Source organism: Mobula birostris, chromosome 6 (genome assembly GCF_030028105.1).
Source record: "Mobula birostris isolate sMobBir1 chromosome 6, sMobBir1.hap1, whole genome shotgun sequence".
NCBI classification, from domain to species: Eukaryota; Metazoa; Chordata; class Chondrichthyes; order Myliobatiformes; family Myliobatidae; genus Mobula; species Mobula birostris.
Genome location: NC_092375.1, coordinates 144,826,078 through 144,846,816, shown reverse-complemented (window position 1 = coordinate 144,846,816; position 20,739 = coordinate 144,826,078). Strand labels below are relative to the sequence as shown.

Below are 20,739 nucleotides of genomic sequence, written 5' to 3'. Positions count from 1 at the left end.
AACTGATATGGAGCAATGATTAGTATTTATCCTATGATAATTTCATTTTGGAAAATATTGATAAGGTGGTATAGAAGCAGTCTAATATCAGTGATGAGCTAAATTTCATGCTCAGACCTGAGTATGTAGCCTACCCTATCCCTCTACGCTGCGTGGGTTCGTGGCCACATAGTAACTAAAATGCTCATAGAAACATAGAGAATAGGTGCAGGAGTAGGCCATTTGGCCCTTTGAGCCTGCACCGCCATTCAGTACGATCGTGACTGATCATCCAACTCAGAACCCTGTACCTGCCTTCTCTGCATACCTCCTGATCCCTTTAGCCACAAGGGCCATATCTTAAATATAGCCAATGAACTGGCCTCAACTTTTCCTGTGGCAGAGAATTCCACAGATTCACCACTCTCTGTGTGAAGAAGTTTTTCCTCATCTCGGTCCTAAAAGGCTTCCCCTTTATCCTCAAACTGTGACCCCTCGTTCTGGATGTAGTTCCCATGCATATAGCCTTTGTTGCTGCTCAGTCTTATAATGTTTTATTAAGGTGTCATACAGTTTTCAGGCAGTGTAAAAACTTCCTGCTCGGAGTAAATGGTTGAAATTAGAGGGAACATTGCCCCTGAATGCTTTAGTGTGTGGGTTTACTTTGTGCCAAAGCTACCACTGGCAAGATTTTTAAAATGTATTCCCATTCCAGGACCTCCACAGTTTGCAGGTTTTCATTTGTTAACGTTTTCCAAATGGCAGAATCGGATTACAGAGGTTTTTGTTGCTTTGGCATGGCAATGATCCCAATCCTTAATAATCAAAATTTTTAAAAAAATACCTGAACAGGAAAATAAGCTGTATTTTGACAAAACAAACCTGCTGTAATTTTAACTTCATAAAAGCTTATTACATTGCCAAGTCACCTGCAAATCATGAATTTTTTTTTTGAAAAATTTACGTATTTTCTGAATTTAATATGCCATTCTACCTTCACACACATGAGGCAGGTATAATTAAGATTATTGCAAAGGTCCATTAATTTTGTTCACAGAACAGATTTTTTCAAGCTTTCAATGAACTACATGTATCATCCTGCTATTAAAACATTCTTCAAATAAACAGTAATCGAAAACCTCTGAAAATTGACAACCTTGTTTAAGACCATAAGATGGAGTATAGAAGCAGATTTAGGCCATTCACCCCCGTCTGAAGAAATTCTTCCTTGTCTCAGTTCGAAAGGTGTATTCCTTTATTCTGATATAATGCTCCTCAGATCCTGGACTCTTCCACTAATGGAAACATCCTCTCCATGCCTTCTGTATCTAGGCCTGTAGTAAACCATGTATATATGTTGTAACTCGGTTACCTGTCTGGACACACCCCTCTGCTGACTGCCCCTGTGGCTCCTCCCACAGAGTCCTGTATAAAGGTGTTCGCCTTGCCCCTCCCCCTCAGTCCGGGGGCAGACACTCACTGTGGGGGTCGTATTGTACAGCGAATAAAAGCCTTTCAGTATTTTACCAAACCTCAGTCTTTTGGAGTAATTGAAGGTGCTTCAAGGCCCTTCAGTATTTTGATAGATTTCAATGAGATCCTGCCTCATCCTTCTAAACTGCATCTGGTACAGGCACAGAAACATGAAATGCACCTATAGTGTCTATGGACAATATTGTAAATGCTGTAATGGTTACTATACTTTTTATTCTTTAATCGGCCAATTTACTTGTACATTTTAATAATGCGCCAAATGTTTAGTTCAAAAGTTCTTCATCTCTTAGCAATTCTTTTATAGCAAGTGGTAAAACAATTTCCTGATGAGCAAACACCATCTTTTTAAAAAAAACTTATTCTTCTTGTATGTCTCAGACTGTGTCGTATACATCTTCTGTGAAAATGTACAAAAGCTGAAAAAGAACCTATTCAAACCTGATAAAGCAGAATGTTTGTGAGCTTGAGTTGCTGAGTTTGTATTTTCTGACGTGATGCATGACATTGCGAAGAATTAGAACTATCAGTCCAAGAGAAGTGCCTCACTGGTTACAATTCTAATTAAAATCTTCCTTGGAAGGATGTGTCGCCAACTCTCCCAGCAAGCCACTTAAACAGATGAGAATGCAGCATTATGTTTTAACAATAGTTATGGCCAGCTGACCATTACCCAACCCCCCCATCCCCCACCCCTATACCCCATTCAGTCTTCTAGATATTTCTGAAGCTGCTGTATTGCTAACAGTGCTGTAACAGAATTTTCACTTGCAGCAGCATTCAATCCCAGAGAGACATTTGGTGTTTTTTTAAATTTTACATTAGAATTACTATGCTGTCATCTGAAAATAAAATTAATACTGTGCAGTGAATCAACTGGTAATTGTTTTGAAGTGACAATTTCAGAATTAGGAAAAACATTTAAGATAAAAGCCATTTTAATAAAATGGACTCTCTAGCAACGATGGTGCATTGCAATTTTAGCTCTTAGCTGACAGGAATGATTTATTTTGCAGATTACGCCTGATCATTTTTACATCAGAAATTGTGAAAGATCTATCTGCTTGAAAGGTATGTCTTCAGTTCTTTCTTAAATGATAATGCAGAGTAATTGTTAAAATATCCACTGTCTTTTGAAATAAGGTGCTGTATATTTGACTGTTCATTTTGCAGTTAATTTTCATAATGAATATGCCTGTGATTGCATTTTGCAAATTTGAAAGACTATTATTTTATTAGAAAGAAACATCTAAATCTTGTTTCACTTTATGATTTTTAACATGCAACCTGTCAGACAACAGACTGAATACTGTGAAAATCAAAATGGGGCATTGCATAGTTAAATGGAGATAAAGGGCTGATTATAGAGCTGTAGGATATTCTGTTAGATGACATTTTTAATATCATCTTAAACCCACAACGATGCCACTACAATTTGTATTGCAGCATGAAAAAAGATATATTTTTTAAATCTTGCAATACTCTGAAATCTTTAAATATACAAAAATCTAATCAGAAAGGCTTGTTTCTCACTTTACAAAGCAATATATTTTGACTTGTGGTGGTGTCACTCAATGTAATGTTCGGAAATCCCTCATGGTCTTTCCTTGTTTTTGCCAAAATCTGAAGATTGCAACCTATAACCCCTCAACCCATTTTCATCCGAACTCTCTTAATAATTTGGGCACAGCTTATGTCCATTTTGCCCCACCCTTCACCCCATCCACTTCGTATTGCAGATACCCTCCTAGTTTTCAAATATAATTCTACCTCTGCCTTGTAGCATTACAGATTTGCAAGTACAGCAGGTGAGAATGGAATTAGAGCTCAATAGTGATAATCTCATAAAGACGGAAGCTCTCGCTGGCTAGACTTCTGCTCTGATTATAACCAATCAGATGAGCTTGGAAGTTTGCTTGTGTCCTTAAATCCACAGCTTGAATAAACCAACACATCAAGAAAGGAATGTATTAAATTGGCAAGGGGAAGATAAACTGTACTGGCTGATTTTTCTTCCATGTAATAAAGTGTAACAGAAAATATTTTTGCTGCTTTCAGTCGATAAGCATTGAATAGATTTTTATAACTTCTGTTCATTGTTCTAGTGAATACATAGGGCAGGATGGTAGCATAGTGGTTAGCACAATCTGGGTTCATTTCCTGTCGCTGTCTGTAAGGAGGTTGTACATTCTCCCTGTGACTCTGGGTGCTCTGGTTTCCTCCTGCAGTCCAAAAAGACATACTGGTTGTTAGGTTAATTGGTTGTTGTAAATTATCCTGTGATGAGGTTAGGGTTAAATCGGGAGTTGCTGAGTGGTACAACTTGAAAGACCTGTTCGCTGCAGCTCAATAATAAACAAATTAATACTATGTTAAGTTAATAGAGTTAAAATTTTGGATATAGAAATTTTACTTGGGTACATTGAGTACTGTAGCATATCTGAGGAGTTTCATAGCACCAATAAAGATCAACAATCTAGTGTTATCAGAGTTTAATCTGATTGATTACTCATAGATAGCATCAAGGAATTGCTTTACCTGATGCAAGAAGGTAGAATCTGTTTTGCTGAGGTTATATAGGACTCACATTATAGTCATGGAATGCTTACTGTTATTTTTCATTTAATGGAGATTCATTCACACCTTTTATGTTTCTTTCCCCATTCCTCTTAATATGGATTTACAAATTCTCCGGAGCTCAGCCTGGAAGCAAGCAAAATAAGTTGGCAGCTTTCTTTGTAATAAGTACCAGCTTCCTCCTAACTGAGAATTCTTGGAAGTTTATTATGATCCTGGAGCTCTGATGTGGGAAAGGGCTGTGCTTTTCCGAGCCATCAGTAAAGAAAAATGGGATTATTCACAGAAATGTGCAGCCATTTCTGTGACACCAGAGACACGAAGTTCATGTGGCAGGACGTTCAATCCATTACAGACTACAAGCCCCCCCTCACTCTGAGAAACAGGCACTCTCTCTCTCTCGCCACAGCTGATGTGAGGAAGACTAGCCAGGGCCAACCCATGTAAAGCTATGGACCTGATAACATACTTGGTTGGGTGCTGAAAGACTGTGCAGCCCAGTTATTTGTGGTTCTAACAGATACCTTCAGCATCTGTCTGGAACGGCTTCCTGTCCCCTCAGGCTTCAAGGTGGCCACCATCATCCTGTTGCCCAAGAGGGCACCAGTAACCTGCCTCAATGACTACCCTCCAGTAGCACTGACCTCAACAATAATGGAGTGCTTATGGATCACATTAAATCCTTTCTTCCTGTTACATTGTTAACTGTAATTAGCCCAATTCTAGATTTCACCTGATTAACTTGACTTATTCCTAGTCTTTCCTCCTTCCCTTCCCTACCACACCAGCAACCAAACCAAAATATTTTGATGTGCTAAATATGTGCTCCACTCATGCAGTTATCTGCATTCTTCATTATGAGGGCAGTCCCTGGCTCATTTGGTTATCAATTATTCATGTACTTTTCCTCAACGAGCAAGTTAGAGTTATCTGTAAGTACTCAATCTAGATCAAGGAAGAAGAATGCAGTAAAGAGATATCATCTGAATTGTGATTATCTACTTTGTTTTGGTTGCTGGTGTGGCAGGGAAGGGACAGGAGGAAAGACTAGGAATAAAGATATCCTGATTGAGATGTTGTTTTCCTCATTAATTTGTGGGTAGGCGGTGACATGCTTGGTCAGAGTAGGTTGTAGCTTTTTCAGGACTGGCCAGAATGAAGGTCCAAGGTAGAATTCTGACCTGGATCTCTGAATTCAACAATGTGCTTTGTTTTTAAGTGCTTTTAAAGCAGCTGGTTTACTCTGGTGACTGTGGATTAAATACATAACTTGATTCCAGGGCCAGACAATCAAAGTCCTCTGAAGACTCCAACTCCAGAATCTATATCTTAGGTCTGTGGGAATGTGATTCACGCTGCTGCAGATCGGATACACCCATAAGACAAAGGAGCAGAATTAGCTATTCAGCTCATTGAGTCTGCTCTGCCATTCAGTCATGGCTGATCTATTTTCCCTCTCAATCCTATTCTCCTGCCTTCTTCCTGTAACCTTTTCCATCCTTACTGATCAAGAACCCATCAACCTCCTCTGTAAATATACTCAAATACAGTATACATCTGGCCTGTTGGTAAGTGTCATGAACATGATAAATAAAGAGGTCCTTCCGATTCCACAGGTTTGATTGGACCAAAAGTATAGGTTTTGGATGAGTATATTCCAGCAACCATATCACAATATTGTCTTCACTCCTGCGTCTTCCCTGTAGGTTTTCAATATCTGCAAGTCTTAGTTCTGAGACAATTTAGTTATTGTCCTTAAATTGACAAAAGCAAACCCACTGCAATTGTATTTTAATTGCAATTTGAGAAGCAGATTTTCACTAGAGCTGAATGAGGTACTGTATATTAGTAGTTAATGGCCGCTTACTGTTGGCTCAAACGTAATAGCCCTTGTAATTCTGTCGAATCTAAACACCAACTGAAAATTTGACATTCAAATATTGGTAACAGAAACCTTCATGCAACATTTTCAGTTGTCACCTGTCAACATGTGTTTATTTCAACCAAACTGAAGTAATCCCATTAGTTGGACTTTGCCTCTTGCAAATCTTCTCTTCCAAAGATTGATATATTATTTAGCTTCATGAAATTCTTACATATATGAAGAGCAGCAATTGTAGGCTTATTAACTTCCACTCTAGTAGAATATTTTTGTAATGTGTATTATTTGCAGCATAGCCTTTAGAGAATGTTATATGACTGAAAAGATTTCTTTTTGACTGAAGGTGGATTTATTGTAAGCTCTTTCTTAATAGCAGTCTTGGCTCCAAGTCAGAAATCAGCAGGTTTAAACCAGAGATAGGATAATTCAGGCTGTATTTGTGTATTGTTAGGTGACTGCGCAAACTGGTGGCGATGTTACAAACATAAGAACATAAAGCAATAGGAGGAAGAGTAAGTCATGACATGAGCTAAAGCAACACTCTGTAAGGTCTTGGCTAACCGATTTTTGGTCTTGCCTCTAGTTTTTTTTTGCCTGTTTCCCATAACTCAGAGATTGTACTTGGAGTCTGTAGAATGGATGTCAGTGAGGAGGTGGCAGTGGTTAGTTTGATCAGTAAGAACTACTCAGCACTAGCATTGGTTTGAAAGCACTGGGCCACACAATTCAGAAATGAGAGTGGTGCAAAGCAGGGAACAAGTGACTATTTTCTAACAAGTTTCTACTTCGTAGGTTACCTTTAAATGGCAGTGCAGCTCACGAGTGGAATGTGCATACCATGCCTTGTAGATACTTCCAGTGACCTACTCAACCAGCATGCAGGAAGTGTCATCAGCTGCAACATACTGAAGTTCAGGTTCTACATCTGCAGCAGTGACTGGAGTTGCTGTGGCATTTCTGTGGGACTGAGGACATCATGGACAGAACATTAAGGAAGATGGTTACATTGCAGCTGAAAATATTTAACTACCCAGCTGCACAGGTGAACCAAGAGTCCACTGTACCTTGCCTCATAACATGTTTCATTTTCAGAAAAGAGCAGTGAGGTGAGGTTAGCTTGAGTGGCTCAGTTACATGAAGGGAGGAAGCAGATAGAGAACATTAGTGATAGGCATTCATTATATTGGAGCATTGATGGTACTTCTGTTACTATGGTATGAAAGTGACGCCAGGATAATATGGTATCTCGTGGTGCGAGGATGAAACATGCTACTGAATTGTTGCAGAGCATCTGAATTGAGATGGTGAAGAACTAGAAATTGTGGTCTACATTGGAGACAGTGGCAGGGGCAGAAGGAGGGGTGGCGTTTAATTTACAGATTGTAGAATTAGGGAAAAGGTTAAGTATCAGGATCACAAAGATAATAATCTCAGAATTACTACCTGTACTATGTACTAAAAAGTGTAGATATAAGTAAGTGGTACAAATGACCATGTGTCTAAAGAGAGTACAGAATGAGAAAGCTGTAGATTCTGAGTTTTGGGATCATTTGTGGTGCAGGTATGATCTATATGAGTTGAATAGGTTACACCTGAACAGGTTTGACACCAATATTTTTGTGGAGTGGGAGTGGCACAATAAGGAATGGAGTTTTGCCATGATTTTGGAGAGGTAGTGAACCTGTATGGTGAGAATCTGAATGTCAAGAGTGAGAGGAACAAAGATGCAAATGGAAGTTGGAAATGCAGTAAGAAAAATTACTCGATAGCAGAAAGAAAGACAGGTAGCAAATGAGGGCGTGGAAAATAGCCAAAAGGCCATAATTAAAGGAACAGTGTATAAAAGCTTATTGCAGCGGCAATAAGGTTGCTGAATTTGTGGCATAAATGTCCTTAAGTGAACATGATCTAACTGCCATTACAGAAACATGACTGCAGAGCTAGGAACCAAACAGGGAAAACTTGGGCGGATTTAGGAAATAGCCAGAGTCATCAAGTGGTGGGTCTTGTTTTAGGTCTCAGGATGTTGGTTGCAGTGTTTTCATGTAAGATGATTCTGATTCTGATCTTGGTAAATACCTTCCACATCTTCTCTAAAGTTTCTACATTCTTCCTATAATGAGGTGACCAGAACACAATACTCTCAAGTGTGGTCTAACCAGAGCTTTTTTAAAGGTGCAATATTACCTTGTGACTCTTGAACTCAACCCCCTGACTAATGAAAGCCAACACACTATACACTTTCTTAACCACCCCTTCAAATTTGCATGACAACTTTGAGGGATCAGTGGCCATGGACCTCAATGGACTTCAAGGTCCCTCTGTTCCTCCACATTGCTAAGAAACCTGCCATTAACCTTGTACTCTGCCTTCAATTTCGATCTTCCAAAGTGAATCACTTCATAGATTTGACTCTTATCTGCCTGTTAGCTCAGCTCTGCAGACTGGCTATGTCATGTTGTAATCTACAACAACCTTCTACATTATCCACAATATCCCCACCAACCTTTAATGTCATCTACAAACTTACTAACCTACTCTTCCACTTCCTCATCTGTTATTTATAAAAATCTCAAAGAGCATGGGTCCCAGACCAGATCCCTGCAGAACACCACTAATCACAGAACTTTAGGCAAAATGCTCTTTTTTCTGTGAGCATGCCAATTCTGGATCCCATGGCTTCTGATTTCCTAAATGAGCCTACAATTTGGAACCTTGTTGAATGCCTTAATAAAATCCATACACACCACAGCCACCAAACTTCCTTTATTAGATTGTTTTGTCATGTTGTTAAAAAAGACAGTCAGGCTCATGAGGCACAACCTACCCCTCACAAAACCATGCTGACTATCCTTAATCAGGCTACGCTTCTCCAAATGCTCATAAATGTCTCTAAGAATCCTCTTCAGTAGTTGCCCATTACTGATGTAAAACTCACTTGTCCATAATTTGCAGGGTTATCCCTATTACCTTTTTGGAAAAAGGAATAATATTGGTATTTTCCAATATTTTGGTACTACTACTGGTGAGGATGCAAAGCTAATGGCCAGTGGTGCAGCAATCTCTTCTCTCGCTTCCTGTTGTAATCTGGGGAAAATTCATCTGATCCCGGGCACTTATCTATATGAACGTTTTTTCCAAAACTTTCAAAACATCCTCATTCTTAACCTTGACAAATTCTAGTACATTAACCTGCTCAACATCTGACTTTGCTTTTGTCACGGTCCCTCTTGCTGGTGAATACTGAAGCAATGCATTCATTAAGGACCTCCCCTACCTCCTCTGACTCCAGGCAAATTTTCCCTTTTATCCATGGTTGGTCCCACCTTCACTCTAGACACAAGACCATAAGATATAGGAGCAGAATTAGGCCGTTTGGCCCATCGCGTCTGCGCCTCCATTTCGTTATGGCTGATCCAATTTTTGCTCGCAGCCCCAATGCCCTGCCTTTTCCCTGTATCCCTTCATGCTCCAATCAGTGAAGAATCTATCAACCTCTGTCTTAAATATACATAAAGATTTGGCCTCCAAAGCTGCCTGTGGCAAAGAATTCCAGAGATCCACCATTCTTCTGGAAGTTCTTCCTCCTCTGTTCTTAAAGGATGCCCTTCTATTCTGAGGCTGTGTCCCCTGATCTTAAACTCTCCCACCATAAAAAACATCCGTTCCACGTCCACTCTATCAAGGCTTTTCAGCATTCAATAGGTTTCAATGAAGTCACCCCTCATTCTTCTGAATTCTAGTAAGTGCAGGCACAGAGCCATCAAAGGTTCTTCATATGACAAGCTATTCGGTCCTGGAATCATTTTCGTGAACTTCCTTTGAACCCCCTCTAGCTTCAGCACATCCTGTCGAAGACGAGGAGCCCAAACCTGCTCACAATACTCCAAGTGAGGTCTCACCAGTAAATTTTCTATGTTACATCTTTGCTTTTATATTCTAGTCCTCTTGAAATGAATGCTAACATTGCATTTGCCTTCCTCACCACAGACTCAAGCTGCAAATTAATCTTGAGGTAATCCTGCACAAGAACTCCCAAGTCCCTTTGCACCTCAGATTTTTGTATTTTATCTACATTTAGAAAATAGTGAACTCTTTTGTTTCTTTTTACCAATGTGCATGACCATACACTTCCCAACAGTGTATTTCATCTGCCATTTCTTTGCCCATTCTCTTAATCTGTCTAAGTCCTTATGTACTTCCTCAAAAGTACCTGCTCCTCTGCCTATCTTCGTATTGTCTGCAAACTTTGCAACAAAGCCATCAATTCCATCATCTAAATCATTGACATATAATGTGAAAAGAGTCAGTCTCAACACAGAACCCTGTAGAACACCACTAGTCACTGGCAGCCAACCAGAAAAGACTCCTTTCATTCCTACTCTTTGCCTCCTGCCAATCAGCCTCTGCTTTATCCATGCTAGAATCTTTCCTGTAATACCATAGACTCATAGCTTGTTAAGCAGCCCTGTGTGGCACCTTGTAAAAGGCCTTCAGAAAATCCAAGTACACAACATCAAGTGATTCTTCTTTGTCTATCCTGCTTGTTATTTCTTCAAAGAATCCCAACAGATTTGTCTAGCAACATTTTCCCTTGAGGAGACTATGCTGACTATGGCCTATTTTATCATGTGCCTTCAAGTACCCTGAGACTTCATCCTTAAAAATCGGCTTCAACTTGTTTCCAATCACTGAGGTCAGACTAACTGACCTATAATTTTCTTTCTTCTGCCTCTCTCCCTTCTTGAAGAGTGGAATTATATTTGCAATTTTCCAGTCTTCTGGAACCATTCCAGAATCTAGTGATACTTAAAGATAATTACTAATGCCTCCACGATCTTTTCAGCCACCTCTTTCAGAACTCTGGGGTGTACACCATCTGGTCCAGGTGACTTATCTACCTTCAGACCTTTGTTTCCCCAAGAAACTTTTTTCTAGTTATGGTAGCTGATGCACCATCAATAACTCCAAAAGACTGGAAATAGAGTAAATACTGAAGGACTTTTATTAGCAGTAGAATGTGACCTCCATCATGCTGAGTATCTGCCCCTGGACTGAGGAGGAGGAGCAATGGCGCAATCGCCTTTATTCAGGGAACTGTGGGAGGAGCCACAGGAGCAGTCAACAGAGGGACGTGTCCAGATAGGTAACTATATATATATATATATATCTATATATATCTATATATATAGTTTACCACAGTAGCTTCATACACTTCATCACTTCATGCCCCTGACACCTGGAACTTCCACCGTACTGCTAGTGTCTTCCACAGTGAAGACTGATGCAAAATATTTATTTGGTTAATCTGCCATTTTGTTGTCCCCCATCACTACTTTTCCATCATTGTTTTCCAGTGGTCAACTCTTGCCTCTCTTTTACGCTTTATGTATCTGAAGAAACTTTTGGTATCCTGTTTAATATTATTGGCTAGCTTACGTTCTTATACCATCTTTACCTTCTTAATGACTTTTTTTAGTTGCCTTCTGTTGGTTTTTAAAAGATCCTCCTTTTCTTCATGTACACATAGAATGCCTTGGAGTTCTTCTTAATCTTACTTGCCAAAGCAATCTCATGTACTCTTCTAGCTCTCCTAAGTGCTTTCTTTTCCATTCTACCTTTCCCAGAAAACATTTGTTCCCAATTTATGCTACCAATTCCTGCCTTATAGCATCATATTTAGCCCTCTCCCAATTAGATACTTCCCCATCCTATGTGCTCGTATCTTTGTCAAAGGCTATGGTAAAGGTCAAGGAGTTGTCACTGTCTCTAAAACGGTCACCCACTGAGAGATCTGTCATATGACCAGGTTCATTGCCTAGTACTAGATCCAGTACAGTTTCTCTAGTTGGTCTGTTGATGCCTAGTGCCAGGAATCTTTGCTGACCACACCTAAACATTTCTGTCTCATTTAAGTTACTTGAATTAAGGAGATGCCAGTCAATACTAGGGAAGTTGGAGTCACCCATGACAACACTTGTTACTTTTGCACCTTTTAAAAATCTGTTCCTCAGTGTCCCTGTTGTCATTGGTGGAGGGGTGGAGTGTCTGTAGAATACTGCCAACAGATTGCTTGTTCCCTTCCAGTTTTTGGCTTTCACACACGCTGACTCAGTTGATGATCTCTCCAAGATGTTCGCACTTCTTGCAGCTGTGGTACTGTCCCCGATTAGCAATGGCACTGCCCTAACTCTTTTATCTCCCTCCCTGTCCCTTTTGAAACATCTAAATTCTGAGCATCCAGCAGCCATTCCTACCAGTAATGGCCATAACATTGTAGTTCCAAGTACTGACCCATGCTCTTAAGTTCATCATCTTCGTTTCTGATACTTCTCTCAATAATGTGAACACATCTCAACCCATGTAACTGACTGCATTTATACCCTATCCATGCCCTATCCTTCCTCACAGTCACTCTGCACATTACATCTATATTTGCACCAACTGCTCCATCATTTAACCTATCACTGTTTCCCCATTCCATTGCCAACTTAATTTAAACCCTCCCCAATAGCTCTAGCAAACCTGCCTGCAAGACTAGACTTTATAGTTCATTTAAAATGAATGACACCCTGGTTCATGCATCCTGGCCCTTTGAAATTAAGGTGGTGTATGCAGTGAACTCCAAGCTGGCCATGTTATTTATAAATACAATCTGGCTGGAGTCACTTAACAATTTAGTGCAAGGGTGTTTATTATGTGTGTCAAAAATCAAACTTACACAAATATAGTGAAAAGAAAAATACCAATATTTACAAAATGACATCAGCAAGTAAACAAGATAATAGATCTGTACTTATTCATGTCCAATGTGAATTTGCAGCCCCTATCTCTTTCCCTTACTGAGGGTGACGAGCCTTTTTTAAAGGCACTCTGACAGGCCATCTTTAATTACTAACAAAGTTAACTTAAGACTACTCATGAATTAGAATATGATGCACACTACAATGTAGTTAAAATCATATTACAAAGTAAAGAGTATCTACCTTAAATTGAGTATACAAAATATATTATATAATTATAGTTCCCCATTACTAAAGAAGTGAAATGCTGTGCTGTGTATGGTGGGAAAGCTAACCCAAGTGCATCGGTTTAGATTTAAAGTTGGCTTTGGAGTCTGACTCTGAGTCAAAGTGTATGTACCAATGTGGAGGGAAAATGGTGGGTATACCGGGGAAGATGTTGAAGTGTGTACATTCACCACAATGACAGCAGAATGACAAGGCAATATTTGTGTGTGTGTGAATGTGCGTGTGTAAGGAGTGCACTTACCAAGTGCTCTCTGTCACGCTCATTAACTTAGTCATGTTGATTTGCTCAAATTTTCCATTTTTTTAACATTTTACATTCAGCAGTGAGTAAGTCATGTTAGGGGATAGTATTTAGATTTGCTCTACAGAAATAATTTGTTAAGTCATTCATCTCAGTAATGAGCACAGTTTGATAAGATTTTAAGAGCTAGCAGTGCAGTTCCTACCTCGTGAATCATTTGTGTTTGAAATTAACAAGAGGCTTTTGCCAAAACATGGTTATTATCCACTATTGTGATTTCAAAGTTGCCATTTCTGAAGTCTTAGCTCTGTTTTAGCTTTGGGTTAGAATCCTAGGACTTCAGTGCTTGACTTTCTGTAACAGTCCAATAACCACCAAGAAAAGTATAAAAACAGTTCTTTTTTCTCCCCCCCCACCCCTCCCCCAGCCCCATGTTTAGCTTCTGATTTATACCATTCATCTCCATACTGTAATTGACATAGTTAGTATAATGCAGAAGTACCTAGAATCTCCAGTTGCTTTTTAAATTATATGGTCTGCCTGAAGAGCCCCTGAGTCAAAGTAGAAAGAATCAGAAGCATTTTTTGGGGGAAAATTTAAATGTCATTCCCTCAAATATCTCATTTTCTAATTTTGTACTCCAAATACCATTGGTCAACATCTCATCCCTGCCAGCTGAACCCATCAGAAACATGTTCCAGGATTAAACAAAACAGAAGTTTAACTAGTAGACTTAAATAATAAACCCTGCTCAGTGGCAGTTATATCTGAACTTGTTATTGATCTCTAAGGAGAATGGGGTTAGTCTGAAGAATAAGAATTTCTAGCAGATTGTTTAAAATGAAGCTTAGAGTCATAGAATACTAGAGCACAGAAGCAGGCCCTTCAGCCCATCTAGTCTGTGCCAAACCATTAATTTGCCTAGTCCTATTGACCAGCACCCAAAACATAGTCCTCTATGCCCCTCTCATTTACATTGTCTGACATTGTGTTCCTCCAGCGTTGTGTGTTGATTTGGATTTTCAGCATCTGCAGAATCTCTTGTGTTCAAGTTCTACTTTCATCCTTTTTTCCACACACTTTTGACATCTATCCTTCATTCCTTTTCTTTCCTCCTCCACCTCTAGTTTCATCCTCTTAAACCCACTCCCTTTTGCAAACAATTGGTCTTCCCCACTTTTGTTGCCTTTGTTGGGTTATTTTTCTGTAATTCCCTTTAATCTGATTTTTGCGTGTAATGTTGACAGTATGTAATGTATTGAGAAATCAGTTAATAATAACAATGGATACTTATGATTTTCATTCAGATACTGACAGAGTAATGTACAAAGCACCAGTAAAAGTCTAGGTTAATAACAAAAAAAGTAGAAACTGAAATCTGTTATCGTAACATGTGATTTATGGAAACAGTGCAAATCAATCATAATTATTATTATACTACATCAATCTAGCATTGCAAAACTTTTAGAATTTTTTGAGATGTTTTACAGTAAATGAATTTAATTGCAGTTCACTTAATTTAATTGTACCACAAAAGAAGAGACAGTAGTCCATTTTGCTTTAAAGCTCTTGGATGTTTCTCAGTTGTGAAGAAAATTGTAATTGCCCTCTATCTGTCTCTGTACTCCAGCTCCATATGCTTCAAGTACTGTACAGTGAACTCCCACAGTATGGCATTTTGGGCAATGGAAATTCTCCTACAGAATTCACAAATCACTACCAAAAAAATAATGAGATGTGGTTGCTCTTCTAGATTTCTTGAGGGAAGAAATAACTAAGCACAGAATGGGAAAGAAACTGCAAATTTTGTCACTATTTATCAAAGGTTTGCATTATGGAAAACCATAATATGTAGTTTTTTTTGAAAATGTGCCCTTTCATAATGCAGAAGTGTACTCTTCTACATTTGAGGGCAAGGTCAAAGTAACCATTTACTTATACCAACTGGCACATGTGACAAAAGCATTCAAATCAAGGACAGCATTAACCTAAACACAAGAGATTCTGCAGTTGCTGGAATTCTTGAGTAACATACACAAAATACTTGAAGAACACAATAAGGTAGGCAGCACCTATGGAGGGGAATAAACAGTCAATAATTCGGGCTGAGAACTTTCATCAGACTGGAAAGAAAGGGTGCAGAAGCCAGACTAAGAAGGTGGGGGAAGTACAAACTAGCAGTTAATAGGTGAGACCCATGTGAAAGGAAAGGATGGTGGAATGGGGCAGAATGAAGTAAAAAATGTCACATAATAGGTGGAAGAGTTAACATATGTTGTCACCAGTTTCTCCTGTCTCTGTATACAAGAGGCAAATTTAATTTGCCAAGTGAAAATGCAGTGCAATTTAAATAGACTTTTCTATAGTGAAGTTTAATTACAACTATAATAGCTTATTATATTGTGTACTCCTCTTAAAGTGAATTACTTTATCTAAACTTAATGTTTTAGTTTAAAAACTTAATCTGTCCTGAAGAAGGGTCTTGGCCCAAAACATCCAATGTTTGTGCGTTTCCATAGATGCTCAGCTCCTCCAGCATATTTATATGTGTTGCTCTCAATTTCCAAAATCTTCAGAATCTCTTGTGTTTATTACTTTTACTCTTTTTAGCCAGTTGACAAGAGAGGTGGTTGAATTGCTCTAAGACTCTGGGAGCAAAACTCGGCCGAAGATAATGATATGAGTGGCTGTTGTTCATCATTTGCGTGGATCAAATTAGAATGTCTTGAACTGGGTTGGGAGAGTGCGGGGCACGTGACCCATGTTGTTCTGGGCAGTAATTCATAGCAGCGGTAAACTCTGTAATACTGCAACCCACCTTCAATACAATAGAAAATTCAGGTTCAAATGCCTTCAGTCTTCATTCAGAAAATGGAACTGTGCTTTGGAAAAAAAATCATATTCTAGAAAAGCGGTTTATCTATTGCACATTGAAACGGTACTCTTTCATGACTATCCCTAAGTGGTTTCAGTAATTACTTTGAATCAAAGGAAAATAATAACACTGTTTATATGAATCCTAAGCAGGTAGAGAAGAGAATTTTGATTATTATTGTGATGGTAAGCAAGGTGATCAGTATTTTGATAGATAGGCCTCTAAAGTCTGTCTAAAGCATAAGATGTACTACAACAGTAACATATAGCGAAAACAAATAATTTACAGTAAGTAACTGAAGGAGGAAGATAAAACAAGGCAATACAAAAAATGATGCTTTTCCCCCTTCTCCATCCAGACAGAATAAAAGCCACCATTTTCTGTGATAATTGGAAGGATGCTGAGTATGTAGTTGTTGCTTTGGCATCGAGAGACATGGATGGAGCTGTGCTAAGATTCGGGTAACTGAATTTTATGTTGTGCACAACTTGAATGTCAGCATTCACCCTGTAGTGGAAATCTGTTCTAATACTAAGAACTAATGTTCCTCACCTAGATATATAGTACAGCAAAAAGAATCCAGCAAAAGACGAGCTGTGTAATTCAGGATAGGGATCATTTGGTGATGGTAGTCGTGCCGGAAAAGGAGCAATTTGCCTACCTAGAAAGAGTTAAAATTTTGCAATATAAACACAAAAACATTTTTTTCCTTGATTATCCAATTATCTAAAACTGAAGAAATTTATTTATGGCTTAAGCTTAATTAGCTGCCTTTCTTTGTATTTTTATAAAATATCTACAGTGATAATTATAGAACAGGTTAAAGGAGTGCATCAGCATTTCCAAGTCAGATGCTCATTAGCTACAGCAGACGGATCAGCTAAGGATGAACCCTCCATCTGTAATAGTGACAGCCTGATTATTGAAGGCTTGGAAGCAGTCGTTCCCTGGGGTGCACACAAACTAAGAAGGCATCTCTGTCTTTATGGTACATTGCAACCATTATATCACTGATGTACTTTGAATCTTTGTATCAACCTGCAGGAAGTAGGTGATGCAAATGTAGCATGAATTTATCCAACTAGAACAAGGAATGCTTATTTGAAAAGAGGTTGTCATCACATGTTGCATGACCACTGTAATTATGACATTAAAAAAAAAACATTTGAACAGGTACGGTACATGGATAGGAAAGATTTAGAAGAACCAAACTTTTCAAACAAATAGGACTAGGTTAGTTAGAGGACTTTTGTTGGCATGGATAAGTTGGGCTAAAGGACTTGTTTTCTGTGCTGTAAGACGTTATAACTGTAAGAAGTGAAAACCAAAATAATAATTGTTACTTTAATAATATGAAATCAGTGGGACAGGAGCACAAATTCATTCTTATGGACTTTCCTGGCCTCATTTCTTTAAAATGCTTTGCCAATTTTCAGTCCCCATGCTCTACCCGATCTGCTGTAACCTGTCTTGTAGAATTTTGTCTCACACCTTGCTCCTGCCCCTAGCTCTGGTTTGAAAACTGGAGTGTCTTTTTCCCTCATGTCATTTGAAGACAATTGACCTTTTTTGTAAATATATAAAAGTACTCTGGATGTTTTTTTCTTGTCTTAAAGAAACTTAGACTTTGTACACTTTCCTGGCTGAGGCAGGTAAATTCGCTTCCACTCTCACCCAACCTCTGAAGAATGATTGCTGACTCAAAACGTTGACTCTTTACACAGCTGATTTGTGACAGTGTTCTTCCAGTACTTTTGTCGTGCCAGTTGAAGTATTTTTACACTGACACTATACAGCATTAGCTTGGCTGTCCGCCATGCTGCAGTAACCAGGCTTCTGGAGGAGCAGCCAGACCTTTAGGGCAGTATTGGCAGTTCCTTTTTGATTTTCAATATTGGGGAAGTGCTGATGGAATGTACTGGCACAGTTGTTAAACTATCACCTATCAGGTCGGGCACATGCCATATAAATGCACTTTTGATGTATTGCAATGATTGGATATAATTTAAATTCTTGTCTGTATGCATATATATTTCTATAGTTTATTAGATAGATCATTGTTTCATGGAGTTTGAAAGCTGTATATAATGTTGGTAATAGGTGTAGTGGCAACTGATTGTTGGTCATCAGTGTTGTACTTAGAGGTATTTGGTATTTTTGTGTTAGTCATTTGTAACTCTGGCTGTTGCTATCTGCTGAGTGACATACCACGTGAAGTATTGTGGCTCTGACACTTTATGGTAAAATTGTAGTCACTAGTAAACAAAGCTTTTGGAAGAATATTTTGAAATTTTAAGGTAAAATGGAAATTGATCTACATTTGATTCAAATAGTTTGCTACCATAAACAAGACACATTTAAATTGTATAAGAATACATCTTGCCCCTTATTCTTAGACCTCTTAAATATTATGTTAGCTCATTACTTTTTCTTTTCCCTACAACTTGTTAAATAGCTTGATTTCTGCACTGGGGTACTGAATTGATGGAGACTGTTGTTGCCACTACTGCTTCAGTCATCGTAGTTCTTCACACAATTTTGTGTTTTCTGATTTAATTTTTTTCACAGATTGGCCAATTCACTCAAGCAGTTAGCAACAGTGTTTAAATTATATGTACATTTATTTTTAATATGCAAGTACCAACCAAAAATTGTAGTTGTGCTGAGTGTAATTGAGCTGGAATGTAGACCTAGAATGAGCATGCTTTTCAGGGAGGATCTGTTCTCTAAATAATCCTTTGAATTGTTGACTTCAAAGCTCTGATGCCTGCTAATAGTTTAGTAGTTCTCCTAAATATGCACTTTGGTAAACAGTAAAGCAAGGTTTTTATGGTGAAGTTTTTAAAACCTGAGATGAAAGCAACTTTGCAGTAGCAAAGAGAGCCATTATTTCTCTTGTTTTTGTCTGTTTTTTTACATCTATTTCTTTTTTCCCTCATGGCATTTTTTTAATATAAAGTACTTGGGATGTTTTTTTTTCTTGTCCCAAAGAAGTTCAGACTTTATATTTTTCTGGCTGAGACAGGAAGATTTGCTCGATAAGTGTTCATCCTCTCACTTGGTGTCGGAGAAAGTGTGAGTAACCAAGGCTAAGCTACCTTTAGACTTTCAGCCTGGGGTCCATCAGTACGTCCATCAGCTCCATTTATGTATCGGGGCTGATGGTAAGATTTATGAGTGGAAACTCTGGGCAGTTAAAGAGAATATAAACAACAGCATTTCAAATGTTGTTTTGAGTGACTGTTTTCAAGTGAGTCCTAAACAGTAACAAAGAAAATACTGTTTTTCACAACTTTGATCTGCCTTTCCTTTTGGCCTATTTGGAATTTGCTAAATAGTGACATTGTTGTCTTCACACAGTACTTTCACTCAATGCTATTGCCAAGCTGATTACCATATGGGAATTGTGAGTAACAACTTATTGTGCGGAAGTTGCAGCCAAAGCAATTCATATACGTAATCTACATTATATCTTAATGCATTGTCAAATATGAAGTGACAAATAGTGTTGCAGTCTGTTGTGTGTTCCCTGTAGAGGAACTACCAGTCAAGATCCAAGGCTAGATCAAAGCTGTCATAATATTCAAGACCCCATCTATTACAATGCAGATTCCAGGCTGAAAGATCTGAATGCAAGGTGGACAATATGTTTTTCAAATATTTCAAAGTTCCAGTGTGTTCTAATTAACCCTTTTTCAAAAAACATTTTAATCATTTATTTCAATACTAATAGCTATTAATTGCCTCTTAGTGTTGGAGTTGAGCTGGTAACCCTAACATTGGAGGTAGATAAGTTACTGAAAAGATTCTGAAAGATGGGATCTCTCTGCATTTGGAAAGGTGAAGACTGATTAGACGAGTCAGCATGGCTTTGTGCCTGGGAATATTTGGAGTGTTTTTTTGAAGAGGTGATGAAGGGTATTGATGAGGGTAGGACATTAGACACTCTCTGCATGGGCTTTATCAAGGCTTTAGATAAGGTCCCACGTGGTAGACTGATCCAGAAGATGAGTTCACAGTTCCAGGGATGAGTGAGCCAGTTGGTGGCAAATTGGCCTAGTCGAAGTAATCAAGGTGGTAGTGCAAGGTTAATTTTCAGAATAGAAACCTGTGACCATTGTCTCTGACACCACAGTCTTCAAGCCTCGGTTGTTTGTCATACAGTGCCTGTAAAAAGTATTCACCCGCCGTTGGAAGTTTTCATGTTTTATTGTTTTACAACATTGAATCACAGTGGGTTTAATTTGGCTTTTTTTGACACTGATCAACAAAAAAGACACTTTCATGTCAAAATGAAAACAAATTTCTACAAATTATTGAACACAAAATAATTGATTGCATAATTACTCACCCCCTTCAATTCAGTATTTAGTAGATGCACCTTTGGCAGCAATTGCAGCCTTAGGTCTGTGTGGATAGGTCTCTATCAGCTTTGCAAATCTTGGCACTGCAATTTTTCCCCATTCTTCTTTACAAAACTGCTCAAGCTCTGTCAGATTGCCCAGGGATCATTTTCGGGCCTAGCCACAAATTCTGAATTGGATTGAGGTTGGGACTCTGATTTCGCCACTCCAGGCCATTAACTTAGTTGTTTTTAAGTCATTCTTGTGTAGTTTTGGCTTTATGCTTGGGGTCATTGTCTTGCTGGAAAACAAATCCTGGA

General features: G+C 38.6%; 1 protein-coding gene across 6 annotated transcripts in view; it reads left to right on the top strand.

Annotated features, from left to right (window-relative positions):
• Positions 1-20,739, top strand: part of LOC140199430 (microtubule-associated protein 2-like) — a 316,902-nt gene that overhangs the window by 135,300 nt on the left and 160,863 nt on the right. For all 6 annotated transcript variants that reach the window (XM_072261524.1, XM_072261527.1, XM_072261526.1 and 3 more), the window contains one exon: positions 2,487-2,541. The gene's annotated coding sequence lies outside the window, so the exon portion shown is untranslated. The remainder of the gene's footprint in view (positions 1-2,486; positions 2,542-20,739) is intronic.